At 44.1% G+C, this 18538-nt stretch overlaps 1 protein-coding gene across 10 annotated transcripts in view; it reads left to right on the forward strand.

Annotated features, from left to right (window-relative positions):
- Window positions 1-18538, forward strand: part of LOC147438871 (uncharacterized) — a 53147-nt gene that overhangs the window by 1726 nt on the left and 32883 nt on the right. For 8 of the 10 annotated variants that reach the window (XR_015184522.1, XR_015184520.1, XR_015184521.1 and 5 more), the window contains 4 exons: window positions 2002-2053; window positions 3005-3150; window positions 3893-3968; window positions 4069-4177. The gene's annotated coding sequence lies outside the window, so the exon portion shown is untranslated. Of the gene's footprint in view, window positions 1-2001; window positions 2054-3004; window positions 3151-3892; window positions 3969-4068; window positions 4178-18538 lie in introns of those variants that run through there. The other 2 variants (XR_015184528.1, XM_086484835.1) reach the window with 1 other exon arrangement.

An 18538-nucleotide genomic window follows, 5' to 3' on the forward strand; every position in this document is an offset into this window, starting at 1 on the left:
ATTGGATATGTGAGCTATGCCAGCAGGAGGAAGAGAATACTATTTGCAGGTGCACAGTGTATTACGATATACGAGAGAGGCATCATTGACTTTTTGCTAGGGATTTGGGCCACTTCATAGGGTGATAGAGTATGAGGATCAGAGATGTTTAGGTATCGTCTTAATGGAGCTCAGACCACACAGAGGGCTGGTATTGAAGGATAGACAAACAACTGCAGTTCCGACATGCCAGTGTATGTACATAGCCAGCACTATAGCTCCTCAGACGACACAGAGAGTCTTGTTGAAGGATAGTGTAGTTCCTGAGTTGAGTGTGAGAACAATTGTTGTAGTGGACCTCTCGGAGTAAGGAGACCCAGCCTTGTTGAGTTGCACCAAGCTTGAAGTAGTATTACCCTTGGATCTATCATAAAGATTCCATGGCCGAGGGTGCCTGATATACACCATAGGGTATGTTGAGCAGGTAGCACACGTCGTTGTTGAGGCATTTAGCTATGAAGATTATTCGGGAGTTGGGCTTCTCCCAGATTGTTGCAACACTTCTACTAGCTGGCACCAAACACATCACTATGTCGGTGAGTGGGTTTTTGCAGGAGATCTTTGGAGTACTGTCCTACATTGGACAATGCAGCAGACATCTTCACCAAGGTGTGGAATTTCTAGCATACAGCCCTACATTGGACAATGCAACAGACATCTTCACCAAGTCTGTTTCACAACAGACTTTAGCCTCTCAGTGTCATCTGTTCACTAAGTTCGTTCTCAGCAGACTTTAGCCTCTCACCTTTATCTGTTCAGCATCAAGTGCTAAGAACTTAGAAGTGGTGTGAGAGTTATGCAGCTCCTGATGCTGCATTTTGTGAAGTTGGCTGCCCACCCTGCGTCCGTGCACCCAAATGTTGACGCATCTTCACAATCGCCCCACTAAACACTTGGGAACCAATGGCTATTGGCTGACCTAGCATACTGGTGCCTATAAAAGTACATTGGGCATCCGCCCATCATCATCGTAATGTGTGCCTTGCATTGTAATCACGAGCACACAAGCGTCTTGCCATTTTAACCAAGAGCACATGATTGTCTGCGTTAAACTCAGCTTTACCTCTTTTTCTGATAGCGTTTACCTAGCTAGCCACATGTTATTAGGAGAGGGGCTTCCACCCCTCAACACTAAGTAACACCCTGCATTAAATGAAGGGGGGGGGGGGGTGTGGGGGGGTGGTGAGGGAATCAATGGCTGGGACGAATGAATGCGCTCCCAACCTCCACGACCCAGGTTTTGAACCCACAACCCCACCGTTCAGGCCACAAATCATGTGGGCTAAACACTCCACCTGTGTGCACATCATGTACCTCAGCCCATCTTTATAATCTTATATTGTGAGCCAACATGCGCTGCCTAGGTTTTTGGGGTTTAATTCGTATTCGGGTTTAGTTTTGACACGACACCTATGGCTACGATTGCGCCGGCTTTTGTGCGTGGACTTCCGAGTGGTGGATCCCCGCATCTCCCTTCATTAAATGCCGGGCGTTACTTAGTCCTGAGGGACTGCGCACCGGCACTTCTCTTTCCCAAACCACAACTAGCTGAGTATTTGATCCCTCAAGAGAAGAATGCTTCAGCAAGCACGACCTTCTTCATAGTTTTTGGGCAAAGGCTACTGTTACAGCTGCAATACTTGGTGCAACAAGGAGCAGGCTAGCGGTTTTCCATCTTCCGGTGGGGAAGTAGCAAGCTTCATTATTTACCGTGCTATCTGTGAAGTGATTTGGTTTAAGCATCTTCTTAGGGAGCTTGGCTTTTCATAACGGAGGTCGGTTATCGTGTCAGACAACCAAACATGTTGGTGGTACTTTTTGATTGAAGATTCACTGCAGGAGCCTTTTCCTCCACAATGCTCCGTGTTCACTCCATCTTCCTTGCATCGATTCCCCATGCAAGATCTAAGAGGTATTGCTAGAGTTTTGAAATATCTAACATATGTTTTTCCTTTCTTCCAGGCACTCGGTAGGAAGTGAGAGCTGTTTTGTGGTTGTGCCAGGCCATTGCGAGGTAATTTCTCTCATGTTGGGGTCATGTTGGAGCCATGTGTGCATCCATGACTGACTCACTATCTATTTAATTTTTTTGGGAACCCTTAATATTATAACTAGTGCCTGGGATCTTGTTTCTTATACTTTCCATTTTTTATGCATATCTTTAATCTTTAATGTGCTGTTGTGGGGATCTGAAGAGGAATCCGCTACATTTAAGTGCTTAGCTGCTGGTCAATTTGCTAGTATTCTCGTGCTCTCTTTCATTCTCTTCTTTCTCCTCCAGCATGTCCTCTCCTCTCTCTAGCTGTGCCTAATTGTTTGTATGTCTTCATAGCATCTTCTGTTGCTTAAGCTAACAGGTTCACAAAATATGGGGTTCGTTGTCTGTTTTCTTTCCATGTACAGCAGAACCACCTATTGATAGGCTACAGTAATAACAAAGTGCAAGTCAAAATTTGCAGGAGACCAACTTTGTTAGAGAACAGACTCTTGTGGGGAGACATTTGATTCCCTGCCCATGACTTAGGCCTGGTTGTGCTGTCTTGCTATTCTTATCTATCAAAATCCAAGAAATTAAAGTTTCATTTGGTAGGTGCAGTGGGGTGTAAGGGACCGCCGGCCCCCCCATCGAGAGGCGGAAATCCCCAGGTTCCAATAGCACCTAGCTAGGCATGTGGTGTCTCCCTTGCAAAAGCTCATGATTTTTTCATCTTATGTGATGTGGGAATTATGGTGGGGATTTGAAGTTGTTGTGTATATATGTGATCATCATGGAGCCCCATGGGGCCCTTGCATTCTACTAATACCATTCTCCCGTATTTTTGAAGTGTTTGTGCGTTTCTTATGATTGAAGCCTAGTTTGGTTAGTCTCTAGTAGCATCACTATCCTCGATGACTTACAAAACTTGTTTTTTCTTGTTAGTATGATAGCAAACATGATGTGTTGGTAGCATGATGATTTGCACAGGTGCCAGAGAACGTGCTTATTGAAAGGGTTGTTGGAAGGAGGCTCGACGTGGTCACTGAAATATTTATTACCTCAAGTACTCACCTCCAAAAAGGAACGAAGTTGCGGCCAGGCTTACTCTTGGAATTGATGATACCGCACCGAAAGTATGGTCAATTCGCTCTTTTGTGGATAGTCATGAGTTATTAAAGAAGCTTTTTTCCGACCTGTAATAATATAACGAGCTCCATGTGTAAGATTTACCATTGGTCCTACCGTTTTCCAAACTGTAAACTGAGAAGATTTTTTGTCCTCAAAGTGGTCCAGTGCTAATTAGGCAATAATTATGTAGAGGACATTGTTGTATATTCGATTCGGCTAGGCTTTGAGAGCATCATCCAGGGTATCTTGTTCGAATAGGGCCCTGGTTGCTGAAAATAAAGAGGATGTTGGTTCAAGTCCCATAAATGTATCATTAATAGATGCCCCTATCTTCATGTACATGGACAAGGATACCATTTGACCATCACAAATTAAGTATGTTCACTGGTGTGTTGAGTGAGGTCCAAGCAGATCACATAATAGATGAATCTTGCACATTACCCTTGTTGTCTATGGCTTTCGAAGAGTGGTTGCAAAATTCATTCCTAAAGAGAGAGGGGGGGGGGGGGTCTGTGTTTGCGGGTATTATCGTGTGTGTAACCCTCTATGAGAGAAGGGACTCTCCTTTTGTATTCTCATTCATTGTGGGTTTTCCTTCAGCTGCGAGCTCTCTCACTCTCAGGTTTTCCACTAAAAAGAATTATTATATGAAACTGCGTATAGCCTATGTATATCATGTCTGAAGAAGGAAAAGAATGCTTGATAATTATGGTGGCTGACATTTATTTTAACCTCGCATGTTTTCAGGCAAAGGTACGCCTTCAGAGCTATGCTTTGAATGTAGAGTTCTCGGAATACCATCTATGCCCCTGTCATTCAGAAGGTAGTCTGCTGGTGTATGGCTTGTGCCCCAATTTTGCACCACGTTTTGTTTTTGATGTGTTCTTTTTTTGAGATTCCTGCTTGTGTGTTGCTGTGAGTAGGTTGATGGGAATCGCCCAAAAGTGGTGGTTTTTGAAGACATTAAAAAGATTCTAATGGATGTAAAGCAAAAAAAAGCACATGTGGCTCATGGAGCAGCTACTTTTTCAGGTGATCAATCTGTGAACTGTCATATATAAACCGAGGGTTCTGCCGTAACCTTTTCATACATCATAGAGCCCATGTGAGCATGTTTGAAAGATCGTAGTTCTTTTATTTTTGATCGATAGATAATAAAATAGGATATGATAGTTTTAAGATAATCAAACTTTGGTTTCCAAGTAATAATGAATTAGATAAGATATGTTATGGCTGAATCAATTGAGTTATGAGTTGTCACCATAAACATGCCTTTTTTTTCCCTTCATATTGAGGTCCTTCATTTGATTTCTTATGTGCTTGGACAAATTATTGCCAATGGTTTTTGTCTTTGGATTAATGTTGGATTTAAAGCTAGTGATGCTTTTGTGCTCGTAAGTTGTGGGCCACACGTGAGATACTTGTGGGATGTGTGCATGTACTTTCTCTATAGTTTGAGCTGGATGCACACAGATTTGGTGGGCCAATGGACATTGGCTGATGTCATACTTGATGAGGACCTTGTATATGTTTTGTACAATTTTCTTTTGTTTGCTCCCTCATGGCCACATTGGACTTTATGTGGGAAGTTGTTGGGGTAAAGCCCCACGTGGCCAGGCGCCCGCCCACCGCACTTATTCTTTTATAACGTATGTACGTAATAGAATAAGAGGCTCACACATATAAGGTGAGTTTTTGCCCTTGCAAAACATAGGTCTCCTCTTCTTTTCTCTTCTCCGTTGCTGCACACACACACACACGCTCTCGCTCGTGCACTTCAACAGTTGTTGGGGTAAAGCTCCATGTGGCCGGTTATGCCAAGCGTCCGCCACTACACTTACTATTTTCTATACATAATAGAATAAGGGGCTCACACATACAAGGTGAGTTTTTGCCCTTGAAAACAAAAGGTCTCCTCTTCTTCTTTCTTCTCCATTGCTGTGGGCGTGCGCGCGCGCACACATACACACACTCGCTCGTGCACTTCAATTGGTATCGGAGCCCGAGGATTGGAGAGCACCATTGGAGCTTGGCAAAGAAGCAGAAAAAACACAACAAAAAATTCAATACGTTTTTGCAGATTTATTTTCGTCTGTCAAAAGGGGTCCGTTCAAGCTGATTCGATTCCTGCTCTAGTCGATCGATTTTTCGTGCTCTTTGACTTTGTATAAGAAAGTTTTCTCAGAATCCTCACCGATTTTGAGTTACGTTGCTTAGATTGCCTGCAGGTCGTGTAGGACAGGCTGCAAATTTTTACAGATCAGATTTCTTTTGCTTAGAATCAATGTTTCAGTTCAATTCCCGTTGTTCATGTCTGCTTTTGCGTGCTCTACAGCTTTGCAAAAGGAAATTTCTGCAAATTCGGCATGGTTTGAGAGTTATCTACTTTAGATAGTAGGGTGGTCTCCTTTTGCAGGTTCTTCTGCATACAGGTCTTTTGCATTGCTAGAGTTTTTGGCGTGTGTATATGTACACATATGCAGACATTCACTTGCAGATAAATATGCAGACCATGTATGCCTATTGTGGTGATTTAGAGTGCTTTTGATGCTGATTTGCTACATCCAGAGAGCTCGGAGTTGTTCTCTTGTTTTGTGCATTTCTGATTTGCTCTCAGTGAAGACAGTATAGGTTGAAAATTGTGCATAAGTTGAGAACATATGGTGGATGTATACACTCTTGTGGACTCTTGTCACAAACTGGTGACGTGGCATGGCCCTGGACACACATTACCAGGTGAGGCAGTAGATTCGGACACACTCACTGGCTGGACAAGCCCGAAAATCACGGAGACAGTGTTGACGTGGCAGTCCCGGATTTTCCGGCTGAAAATGCGGAGATAGTGCTGATGTGGCCTGCCATACGGATCTCCGCTTTTCACGCTGACAGTGTACGGAAATCAGCTTTTTGCGCTGGCTAAAAAAGTGGCAGCTTTTGGGAATAAGTTGCTTTATTTTTTGAAGGCTTTTCACTTACAGTTTTTGGGGCTCTGCTCTTGGGCATCCCTTGTAACTTATAAATAAGTGGGCAGGGCCCTCACTTCTGAGAGCATCTGGACGTAGAGTCTGAGAGTGAGAACCCTCCCACTCTCTTGTATTTTGAACACCGATTAATAAAAAAAGAAATACCGAAAGGGGCGCCAGTCTTTGGGGCCAATATCTCTAGCCACGGAACTCCGTTGGGCCGTGTCGAATCAAGTGTGAATTGTGAAATGTTTTGAAGTGAATCTCTGTTGTGTCGCGATAGAATCTTGACTTGGGGTGTCCAAGTTTGTTACAGTGGTATCAGAGCACGGCCGATTTCTGTTTTACCGGGAAATCCGATCCTTTTCTCGCGACACTTATGGATTCCAACAAAAAACAATTGACTTCCTCTGTATATGGGGATGCGGGAAGAGATCATGAAGAAGATTCTCACGAAGAGTATGGCCCACCTCGGCCTACTCAGGCGGAGATTGAAGAGATGGAACGTCGACAATTGGTTGAGATGCGACAAAGATGATCAACTTGGATCCGAAATTTGCAAAATTTTTCACTTAGACATCCTTCGACGAGGTGTACACCCATTGGCAGAAGGCCACAGAGCCACCCTTCAAACCGGCACTCAAGAAACCTTGTAGTCCGAGGATGTTTACAGAGCAAGAATTGGAAGAGGTGGTTGATACACGGATTACTCAGCTTTTTGACGCGAACAACAAAGCCAAAAAGCATGACAAAAAGCAGAAGAAAGGAATTGATTTCGCGTGTTATTTGGGTCGTCAATCTATTTTTGCCTTGGCAAGAAAGCAGAAGAAGCGTGTGCGATTTGAAGGAGTATCCAGTTCCTCTTCTTCTTCTTATGATAGTTCTTCTAGCTCTTCTGACTCGAGCAAAGAAGACAGGAAACGGAAAAAGCGAAGCAAGAAGCAAAGCTTCGGAAAGGGCAAGAAAAAGGCAAAGAAGCCTAAGTTTCCCCCAGTTTCTGACAGTTCTAAAGAGGACTCGTTTTCAGATAGTTCTGACTCCGACGATCACAGATTTTATGCAAAGGAGTATTTCTATAAAGCCAACCAGTATGACTTCCTCGAAGATAAAAGCAAGAAAGTTCGAGAATTTAAAGAAGGTGGACAGTCGATTAAGTTTGACACGTTTTTTGGATTCCGAGATGCTTCGAGGGCTTTGGCCTTCATACAACAGTTTGATATAGCTTTCTCAGGAGGGCATTACTCAGAGCACTCCAAGATTCGGAGGGCTACCTCTTTCTTCAAGGGAAATGCTCGAACATGGTGGTCCACCCTTCTATTGAACAAGTAAGTGCTAGGTAAATGGCTGAAACTTAAAATGCTTTTTATTTCTTCTTGGCTGACTCGGGAGTACGACCGAGATATACGAACTGCTTGGAATCATCTTCGGATAACCAAGAGAGATTCTTTGGACGTATATTGCGAGAGATTTTGGAGCTCTTTTCTACCAGCTTCTTCATTCAAGAAGATCTCATTTAAAGAACAAATTGAGCGGTTTTGCAACGGACTTTCTACAGTGATCTGAGATCACTGCTTAGAACAAAAGTCAGATTCTATTCAAGAATTGATGGGTCATGCGAAACGGGGTTTTGCCATACATTCCGGGAACCTGACTTACTTTACAGATGAGATCATGACTTAGAGAACCGAACAGACTTCTAATAATGAAAGTAGAAAGAAGAAGAGCCCCCAAGAAAAGAAAGATAAGGATTCACGACCCCGGCTCACTCTTCTGGAGAGAGCCAACTACATCAAAGAGGGAAGTGTTTTGGATGCGGGGAACATGGGCACATCTCCACGAAGTGCCCTAAAAAGGCGCAAAAAGAACAAGATGGAAAAAGGCCAGAGAGTTAGAAAGTAGCTAAGGAACGTGGACGAAAAGGCAAGATGAAAGCAGGATTGGTTCCAGATTGCATGGGTACTTACCCAAGCACGATTAATGAAAGTACAAAACTTTACCGAGCTTTGGGCAAAGTGAAAGATCAATAAGCCTTGATTTTCTTTGATGGAGGAGCCAAGGCCAACTTCATTTCACCCGATTTGCAGAATGTCCATGAAGTTAGAAGCTTCTTGGGCTTATGTTCTTACTACCGGTGGTTCATTAGAAAATTTGTAGAGGTTGCTTCCCCTTTGCATATCTTGACACAGAAAGGAGTCCCTTTTCTCGTGGGGACCCACAAAGGTGACTACCTTTCAGACATTGAAAGAGAAATTGACTACGGGACCAGTTTTGACTTCGTCGGATTTGCAGAAGTCATTCGAAGTATATTGTCATACTTGTGGTCGTAGTGTGGGTGCGGTCTTAATGCAAGAAGGCCATGTCATTGCCTATGAGAGCCGATTGTTTTCAAGGCCGGAATTGACAACACAGATATATGAGAAGGAGCTTTTGGCGGTTATCCATGCTCTTACTCAGTGGCAACATTACCTACTCGGAGCCGATTTTACGGTCTTCACAAATCACCAGAGTTTACGCTACTTCTTGTCACAGAAGCAGCTATCGGAAAAGCGGATGCGGTGGGCGAAAATCTTGTCACAGTTTCACTTCCAGATTGTCCATGTGCAGGGACAGAAGAACTTGGTGGCAAATGCTTTGTCCCGGAAGCCGTTGGTCTTGGCTATTTCCGCGATACATCATAGAAGCTTCGAGGATATGGTCGATCAGTACGCCCCAGATCCACATTTTGCAGATGTATTCGGTCGAATACAGAATGGGGAGGTAGTAGCAGGATATTCCATTCGGGATGGCTACTTGATGAAGAAAACGATGTTGTGCGTTACACAGCCATTGAGGGAAAAGATTCTAACCGAATGCCACTGTCCACCATTTACGGGTCACGGCGGCATTGATACCACCTTGAAAGGTGTGGAGAGAGACTTCTTTTGGCCGAGACTCAAGAGGGACGTGGACGATTTTGTACGCAGTTGCTTGGTATGCCAGAAGGTCAAGTTTGACATGCATAAAGCACAGGGATTGTTACAGCCTTTATCCATTCCCACCCGCCCCTGGGAAAGTATTGCTATGGATTTCATTTTTGATCTCCCGAAGACACAGAGTGGGCACGATGGTATCTGGATTGTTATTGATAGATTTAGCAAGCAAGCTCATTTCATTCCAGTGAAGAAAACAGTCAAGCCGGATCACTTAGCGAGACTGTTCATTGCCTAGATATTCAGATTACATGGCATGCCTGAGACAATTGTCTCCGATAGAGATCCTCGATTCACCAGTTTGTTTTGGAAGGCTATTTGGGAGAACATTGGCACACGGTTGCAGTTCTTGTCATCTTTCCAACCGCAAACAAATGGGCAATCTGAGATTGCAAATTCAGTTGTACTGGATTTATTGAAGTCTTACATTTCGGATCAGAAGATTCAATGGGAAAAGTATTTGCCCTTGGTGGAATTTGCCTACAATAACACGATTCACTCTTCGACGGGAAAGGCACCATTTGAGATTATTGAAGGTGCTACGAAGGTTCCACCCTTCCTAAGCACGAAAGATAAGATTGTTGAAGCCGACCAGTGCACGAGGGACTTGGACACTACTTTTGCCATGGTCCAGGAGGCTTTATAGAAATCTCAGGAAAGACACAAAAAGGCAGCAGATCGACATCGTCGCGATTTGAAATTAAAGGAGAACGATTGGGTGCTCCTACGTTTTGAGAAGGCACGCCTGAGAAAGAAAAAGGGAAAGCTTAGCATGAGATACTATGGACCTTTCCAGATAACCGAAAAGATAAATGATATCTCCTTTAGACTGAAGCTGCCCGATACTTGGAGGATTCACAATGCTTTTCATGTGAGTCTCCTGAAGCCTTTTAAAGGGGATGTGCCCGATGATGGGGAGCGGGATGAGCAACCCGAAGTGGAGGAAAGCGAGGAGATACTCGTTCTAGAACAGATACTGGAACATAAAGATAGAAAGATAAAAGGTAAAGTGATAAGGCGGTTCTTGGTTAAATTCAACAACTATCCCGCATTGGATGCGAAGTGGATGGAAGAGGAGGACTTGACAGATATTCCTCAGATTGTGAAACTTTACCTTGAAGCATTCGGTTTAGCATAATCTACTCCGATAGAACTCCGATTTCAGCATGGGCGGAATTTGGTGCAGCGGGCTTGCACAAGAGGGGAGTCACTCCGCTCCTTTGTCAACAGATTGACCCGATTTTTTATATAGTCACTGATGTCTCTATTGGGTTTCACGGATACTGTGAGCTGACAGTATTATGCTGTAATGACTTTAAGATTTGGAATTCCCGATAATATGATACTGATTTGTACTTGACTTGTTTCAGTGCAGGAACTGATAGACAAGACGACTGCAACATTTCGGTCTGATAAATCTCTATAGACATGATTGCAATAAGGATTAATTAATCGGGCATCGGTGAGGTCCCGATTGGATGAAGATGCGATTGCTAAATACGTTGCCGTTTAATCATGGTATGAGAGCTGGAATGATTTTTGAATGTGATTTGTCATGTGATGTCCTATGATGTCAAGTGATGTCCTGTGATGTGACTGTCGATTGGTACACGTGCTAGATGTGTTGTTCCTAGTGCGTCGCTACTAACAGTCAGTGTCTGCTAAGACAGTTTATGGCCTCTGTCTGTTTTGCTGGCGTAATCGAGGCGATTACAATGCTTTCAAGAGGGGGGTATGTCACAAACTGGTGACATGGCATGGCCCTGGACACCACATTACCAAGTGGGGCGGCAGACACGGACACACTCATTGGCTGGACAAGCCCGAAAAATGCGGAGACAGTGCTGATGTGGCAGCCCTGGATTTTCCGACGAAAAACGTGGAGACAGTGCTGACGTGGCCTGTTGTACAAATCTCCGCTTTTCATGCTGACAGTATACAGAAATCAGCTTTTTGCGTTGGCTGAAAAATTGGCAGAATAAGTTGCATTATTTTTTGAAGGCTTTTCACTTACAGCTTTTGGGCGTCCCTTGCAACTTATAAATAAGTGGGCAGGGCCCTCACTTCTGAGAGCATCTGGACGCAGAGTTTGAGAGTGAGAACCCTCCCACTCTCGTACTTTGAACACGTATTAGTACAAAAAGAAATACCGAAAGGGGCGCCAGTCTTTGGAGCCAATATTTCTAGGCACGGAACTCCGCCGGGCCATGTCGAATCAACTGTGAATTGTGAATTGTTTTGAAGTGAATCTCTGTTGTGTCGCGGTAGAATCTTGACTTGGAGTGTCCAAGTTTGTTACAACTCTCTGGATTTGAGAGTAGATTCATCACGAGTTATGCGCAGTGACTTGTGCATTGAGTCGATTTCGGAGAGTGTGGTGCACAGATTTGCAGAGAGTTTTGCATGCATTTTGGCATGATTGTGGACTGATTTTTCAGCTAATTCGGATGCTCATTTGATGCACATTCGTGCATGCTTTGATGCTCGTTTGTATTGCCATGTGGATGGACATGATGCGAGCCTTTCGGCGATGATATTATCCGTTTTGCAATGGCATATGTGGGCTGATTTTTAGCTATTTTTGAGCATCAATTTGTGCCATATTTTAGCTAGTTTTCATCCAGGTTCTTGCTAGTAATTACCTCCCTTGTAGAGTGCGGTTGATGCATTTTCTGTTTAGGATTGCACGACTGTTTTCCAAGTACCAAGAGTTAAGACTTTGGAGAGCTCATGTTTTTTAAGTGTGGTTTGATGCCCATGGTTTGCTCTTGATACGCGCATTGTCTTGGTTATTTTGGCGGATTGTCATTGGTTACCGCATAGTGCTCTCAGTAACATAGACTCTTGGATTAGAGCAATTTTGGCATCATTTGAGCGGTTTTGCTCACTTGTCACGTTACACATTGATCACCATATTTGCTGATAGTTTTCTTGGACAACTCTGATACCAGCTAAAGGGATGTGCGAATGTGGTGCGTGTGTGGAGAGAGAGGAGGAGGAGAGAAAGAACACACAGTGTGGGGTAGAGTAGAGTGGCAAAAAGCAACACTCACTCCTTATTCTTCTATGTATATAAAGATTAAGTGAGTGAGTAAGTGAGGTCAGTGGGCGGCGGACGTTGGATGTTTGTGCTGGGGCAAGGCACATGCCGCCTTTACCCCAACAATGCCAAGCACGACGTTTTCTTTCAATAACCCCTAACTCACTGTGAGGATTAGTGGTGCTAATCCTATAATTAAGACTTAAAACTTCACACTTAAGATCAAACTGAGACTCAAGAGACTGAATGTGTGTTTGATTGATTGAATGAATGCCTGAAAATTGAGTACAATAGGCTCCTTATATAGGAGACGAAGAGGCACAAATGAAAAGACACGTCTCATGGTGAAGAGACGCGACTTTAGACGTAAAGACACATCCTTTCGGCGAAGAGCTGCAACCATTGGCCGAAGAGTCGCAACCGTAGAGCGAAGGGGTGTGACAAGTCGTCGAAGGAGTGTGGCTTTTGGCGAAGAGGCATGTCTCTTGAGCGAAGAGTCGTGACTATCCAAGCGTAGGGGTTCTCCTTGTCAAAGTGTGCAGCGGAAGGTGAGAGAGAGAAAGAGACAATGGCACGAGAGAGAGAGAGAGAGAGAGAGAGAGAGAGAGAGAGAGAGAGAGAGAGAGAGAGAGAGAGAGAGACATGACATGAGACAGATGGTGGAAAGGCTGGCATCCCAATAACTTTAGATGGCTACATGGTGTGAGACAATACAATGAGAAAGAGGGTGCCCCCCCTCCTATATATAGGAGAATAGGGGCTGGTCGGGCAATAATCGTCAATATAGCCCAATGACCTAAAAATATGACCCTCCAATATAAATGGGGGAATAAGTGACCAAAACAGGTCTAAAGTGGGAAATGTGTTGAACAACCCTAAGTGTGCTTGAGATCCCTGTCCAGCAGGTGTACGGGTGGCCAATCCACAACCAAGGGCCAGTGCACGTTGTCAGGCATTTTTTGGATGAAGATAAAGTCACTAATCCATGCTAAAAAGCTTGCTCACTAGCCTTGAGTACATAGATGTACATAATGCTTTGAGTTTTCGGAGTGCTCTTGTAAAATTTATGTGTAAAGGCTTGGTTCTGCTTAGTCATTTGCAAGAGTTTCGGGTTGGTCGAACTTCTAGAAGGTGGTTTTCAATAAGTATTTTCAGTCGTGCTTGATAGCCGGTGAATCGGACTCATAAATCATGAGTTACATGCATTTGAAGTGAACTGTTCCTTACTTAGAAAGTGGATGCGGATGCATACGAGGAAAGGCAAGTGGACCGACTTGGTAGATTTAATTAGAAAAGGTGTAGTCGAAGATTTCTGGAGATGGCCGAAGTGATAAGATCTGCAAAACAGGAAATTCATATGCTTAAGTGGGGAGGTGGGAGGATGGTGCCAAGTGGCAATGGAGTAATCCCACATGGGGGAGAGAAAGTGGAAATTGGAGGGTATAAGGGGGGGAGTGGGCATTCCCTAAGGTTATATCAAAGAGGTAAATGGAGCTTCTCTTGCCTTGCTAATGGGGCTCGTGGGTGTTGGGGGAGAGAGGGGGCGTCCATTGTGATCTCCCACTGCCTGGACAGGCGCCTGGCCACCTTTTTTGGTCCTCGGACACTTGCCCCCATCCCATTCCTTGGTCAAATAATCACCGACAACTCATTTTTCACCCAAAAAAAGGCCAAAATTGGACCAATTAAAAGGTGCCCAAGGAGAGAACTATGTCGGCTAAGAGGAGAGACAAAATCTTTTGGACTAAGAGCCAAAAAATCCCCCTTTTTAATAGCTGCAATTCCTTGCACATCCTTTTTCTTAACAGAGGCTAGCTTTTTTGGAGCTCTTGAGAGATACCCCAACTTCGAAAGCTTGTAACTCTCTCGTCTGTTGTCGGAATCAAGCATATGGATACTCTACGGAGGTCTACGACACGAGATTCATCTATATGATCTTGGTTTTCATCAATTTTAATCATGGTTTGGGTTAGGGTTGTTTCTCGCCCGACTTTACAAGTGTTCGACATAGGTGTTTTCCGTAGCTTTATGGTGTTTCCTTCCGATGGTGTGGTGTGTGCAAGGCTATAGAGGTTCTCGTTTTCCTTCTTGTTTGCACGCTAACATCGTTTTGGTGCCCCCACGGAGGAGCAAGTGATTCTATGCTCCAATTCCTGTGAAATATGTCTATTCTGTAGGCAGTGAATGTAAAAGGAATGTGGGTCCTTATGGACGACCGCCTATGTATGTGCAAATTGTGGACAACACTTGAGGCGGTCGTATAATTGGATTGCAGCCTTTGGAGGATCGTGAGGCTTTGTGAAGCCAAGCACTGAGGGCCGGGTTACCCAATGTGAGGTGGATTAGGTACTGGAGCGATCCATCGACATCCCTTGAGTTTTCGACGTCACATGTAAGTGTTTTTGTGGCAATCAAACATGGCAGACGAGTTCCCACATTTTCATGGATTGCCTAATGAAAATGCACAGACGTTTATTGGAAAGTTGGAAGTCATTTGCTTACTGCGCAATCGACTAGACTAAGCTGTATTGCTGCGGCTGCTACAATATAAATTACAGGATGAGGCAAAAGTTTGGTTACACAATTTTGAGGAGTTGATGCAGGCCCAAAACTCAAGGGGTGGTTTTGAACTACAATCGTGTGAAGCAAGCTTTCTTGGCACAATACCGATCCATCGAAGTACTTGATGAAGTTTGGCATGAAATTCTGGGGTACACTCAGAGGGCTAATCAAAGTGTTGATGATTTTGTCATGCAGTTCACCCCGTTAATGGGATAAATGGGCCCGGGCTTTGGGAAACTTCATCCATGTTAAAGAAGGACCGTTTTGTAGCAAACCTAAAAGAAAATCTGAAGTTCAAAGTTGAGCTAAAAAGGCCCGCCACCTTCGAGGAGGTAGTCGCCATTGCCAGAGAGAAAGAATGGAAATCTCAAAGGATTAATGAATACGGGAAAGCAGTCCCAAGCAAAATAATGGTAGCCAAAAGGATGAGAATCAGGCAGAAGCTGGAGGCCAACCTGTTCAAAGGGCTGCTAATACCGAACAATTGTAACGAAATATCCATGATGACCATGATGCAGGAATTACGCTTAGTGTTCTTGGTGGTCGTGGTCGTGGTTGTGGACGTGGTAGAGGGACAGCTCAGGCATGTGAAGCTCATCCTAATGCTAATGCATGTCATGGACAAGGTGGTTTTGAGCCGCAGAGTAGGTTCATTCCTACTTGTTACAATTGTGGTGAGCTTGGTCACATCAACACTTATTGTCCAAAGCCAACAAGCATGGGAGGGGATATGTTTCCACTTCCTCAGCAGATTCCTAATAGAGCTAATGATTATGCATTGGATATACGGGGAGATCAAGGTACTGGACAGGAAAATCAAGCTTCAACTTCTGGTGGTCATGTGGGTGTTGTGCGAGTCGAAAAGAAGACCATTCGAAGGAGAAGTGACCGATTGCAATGACCTTTCGTTAGAAAGGGTGCGAACACGGAGAAGCGAAAGGGTGCATAATTTTGCCGGGTACGTTGCACACACTTAGGGCTGTTCCGTTCTATTTATGTTGCTCTTATATGCGTAGAGTTAAATCAATTACCTCATACGCGTAGTCGAAGTGCACCGTCTTTCTGCTGCTGCCATACAACTCCGGGAGAGGGGAGGAGAGGGTAACGGCAAGGGTGAAAGGCTCACAACCTTCAGGTCTCGGGAAATTTTTTTTTCTCTGATACCACTGTGAGGATTAGTGGTGCTTATCCTATAATTAAGACTTAAAACTTCATACTTAAGATCAAACTGAGACTCAAGAGACTGAATGTGTGTTTGATTGATTGAATGAATGCCTGAAAACTGAGTACAATAGGCTCCTTATATAGGAGACGAAGAGGCACAAATGAAAAGACACGTCTCATGGTGAAGAGACGCGACTTTAGACGTAAAGACACATCCTTTCGGTGAAGAGCCGCAAGCATTGGACGAAGAGTCACAACCGTAGAGCAAGGGGTGTGACCAATCGTCGAAGGAGGGTGGCTTTTGGCAAAGAGGCATGTCTCTTGAGCAAAGGGTCCTGACCATCCAAGCGTAGGGGTTCTCCCTGGCATGGCACTTTGCGTATTTGCAACTAGGAGTAGATGTAATACTGCAACATAGTCACAATCGTGACACTAACAATATCATCGCAAATTCATTTGCCCATAACATCTTGTGTAATGCCACATGCCTTCAAGGTGCAAGTGTATGTGATTGCATGTGAGATGCCCTCTCTCTACATCTGCTCAAAACAACCCAGAGCTTACCCTTGCTAGATAGACTCCCTCGCTCCGCATGTGCCAAAAATGGCCCAGATCTTGGCCCTGCCAGGTGGGCATATCTCGCAATCATTGCATTCCAAGAAACGACATCTCGGACAGGAAGCTCCTCAAGCATTTTTTGTGCTTTATGAAGTGCACCACATTTGGCATACATGTTGACCAAGGTAGTGCCCAACATGGCGTTTTCTTTCAACAATCCTTGACTAACAATATCATCGTAAATTCTTTTGCCCGTATCAGCATCTTGTGTAATGCCACATGCCTTCAAGGTGCAAGTATACGTGATTGCATGCCCTCTCTTTGGATCTGAGAAAGGCCCAGGGCTTACCCTTGCCTTCAAGATGCAACAACATACATCTGAGGGTCAAAGGCGCGATGATGTCCACAATCATGGTGCGAAAAATTTCATGTTTGAGATAAGCATTATTGACATGCAAAAGTCTCTTTCTGGGCAGGGAGTCATTGACAAAGAAAGAGCCAAAATGGAGTTTCAAGCATGTGGGAAAATGATCCGAGAGACACATAGCATAATCTATCCTCATATCACATACAAAGTCGTCGTACTGCTACATGTGAAAAAGATACCAGCAATCCAGTCGAGCGCGATACATAGATCGAGCGTTATGTTTAAAAGTGAATCCTAGATCATCTGCATGCAAAAGTGGCCACAAATCCAATGCATTACACGTCAACATAAATTGATTCCATGATTGTCGTTTCATATGAAGCATGTGAGAGTGCTTAACAGTATTATTTGCAAGGTTTGGTGCATTATTAAAATCCCCACAGAGAAATGCATTGGAACGTCAACAATATGAGGAGATGGCACTTGACAACCGTGCCCTATTAGCAGATGGTGTGTATGTATATAATCTACCAAATTCGAAGACTTCCCCATTAACAATACATTGGATGACCATCCATCTCCCAGTCGGGTCATTGAAGACCAAGGTCGTGAAGAGCTCATGTCGAACAAGCATAAGCACTCTACAATAGCCAACTGATCTTGCATAAGCTATCCAATAGCCCACAAAGTAGGAAGTTTTCTAAGAAAATTGATATTGGTCATGCTCTTTAAGAACCACTAGTCCGCTTTACATATATGTACATAGTGCTAGGTAAGCTGCTACTTGTCGTGATTGCATAACCCACACACATCATAGGATATGCAATTTAAAGAACTATGCATCCTATATGGTATATACAATGGGCGAGGAAACAAGAAAAAAGGGACTTAAGTACTAGTGCCCATTGACCATCCTCCCCAGCTGTAGGTACATGAGGAGACGAGTCAAAACCTGACCAGGAGGGCTGAAAATAAGGGCACCTTGTGATGAAGAGGATTCTCTTGTAACAACTTCCTTGTAGGAGCAAACAGCCTTGTCCCAAGCCTCAGGCAAAGAAGTGTTGTGGTTACAAGGGAGTTTTTTCAATGTACATTCTTCAAAGGAGGCACATAATTGCGAGAAGATGCCGAAATACGGGTTTTTAACGGTTTTCTTGGGCACTATCCAAGCCTGAGAGGTTGAAACCTATTCTTTCCTTTATCTTTTACATCTGGAGAAGCAAGAAGTGCAGGCAATTGTAATTGCTTCCCTTTGCCTTTATTCGCCCCAGTTGTCAGGGAAGAAGTTGAAGCACCTTTGGTTTGTACCTCAGGAGAAGATTTTGGAGGTGAAAGAGGCTGAGGGGTAGGGACAAGTGAAGGAGGTGGTTGCAGATTTGGTTCTGGACATGCGGACTGCATATGACCAAGTTTGCCACAAGGAAAGCAAGAGTCTGCAAATTTACCCATTTGAGATTGAATGGAGGCTTTCCAACCACGATATCCTAGAATCAACCGAAATGCTTGTTGGTGTGGGGATGTCGGTGTCCCACAGAATACAAAAACGATTTGGGTTTGCATCTAGCGTAGGAGGGCAAATGACTTTGCCCAATTGGGAAGCCAACAAGGGAAGAAAGTGACACCAAGTGCAAGGAAAGTCGACCAGCTCGACCAGCTCAACCCAGATAGGACACTTGTGACGAATAAGGCTATGATCCTTGGTGAGAGCCCAAGGAAGAACATGAGCCATTTGGATATTGAAGAAGAGAGGAGACATTTCAAGCATAGCAT

This window comes from Adiantum capillus-veneris, chromosome 16, assembly GCF_014529385.1.
Source record: "Adiantum capillus-veneris isolate H3 chromosome 16, ASM1452938v2, whole genome shotgun sequence".
Lineage (NCBI taxonomy): Eukaryota > Viridiplantae > Streptophyta > Polypodiopsida > Polypodiales > Pteridaceae > Adiantum > Adiantum capillus-veneris.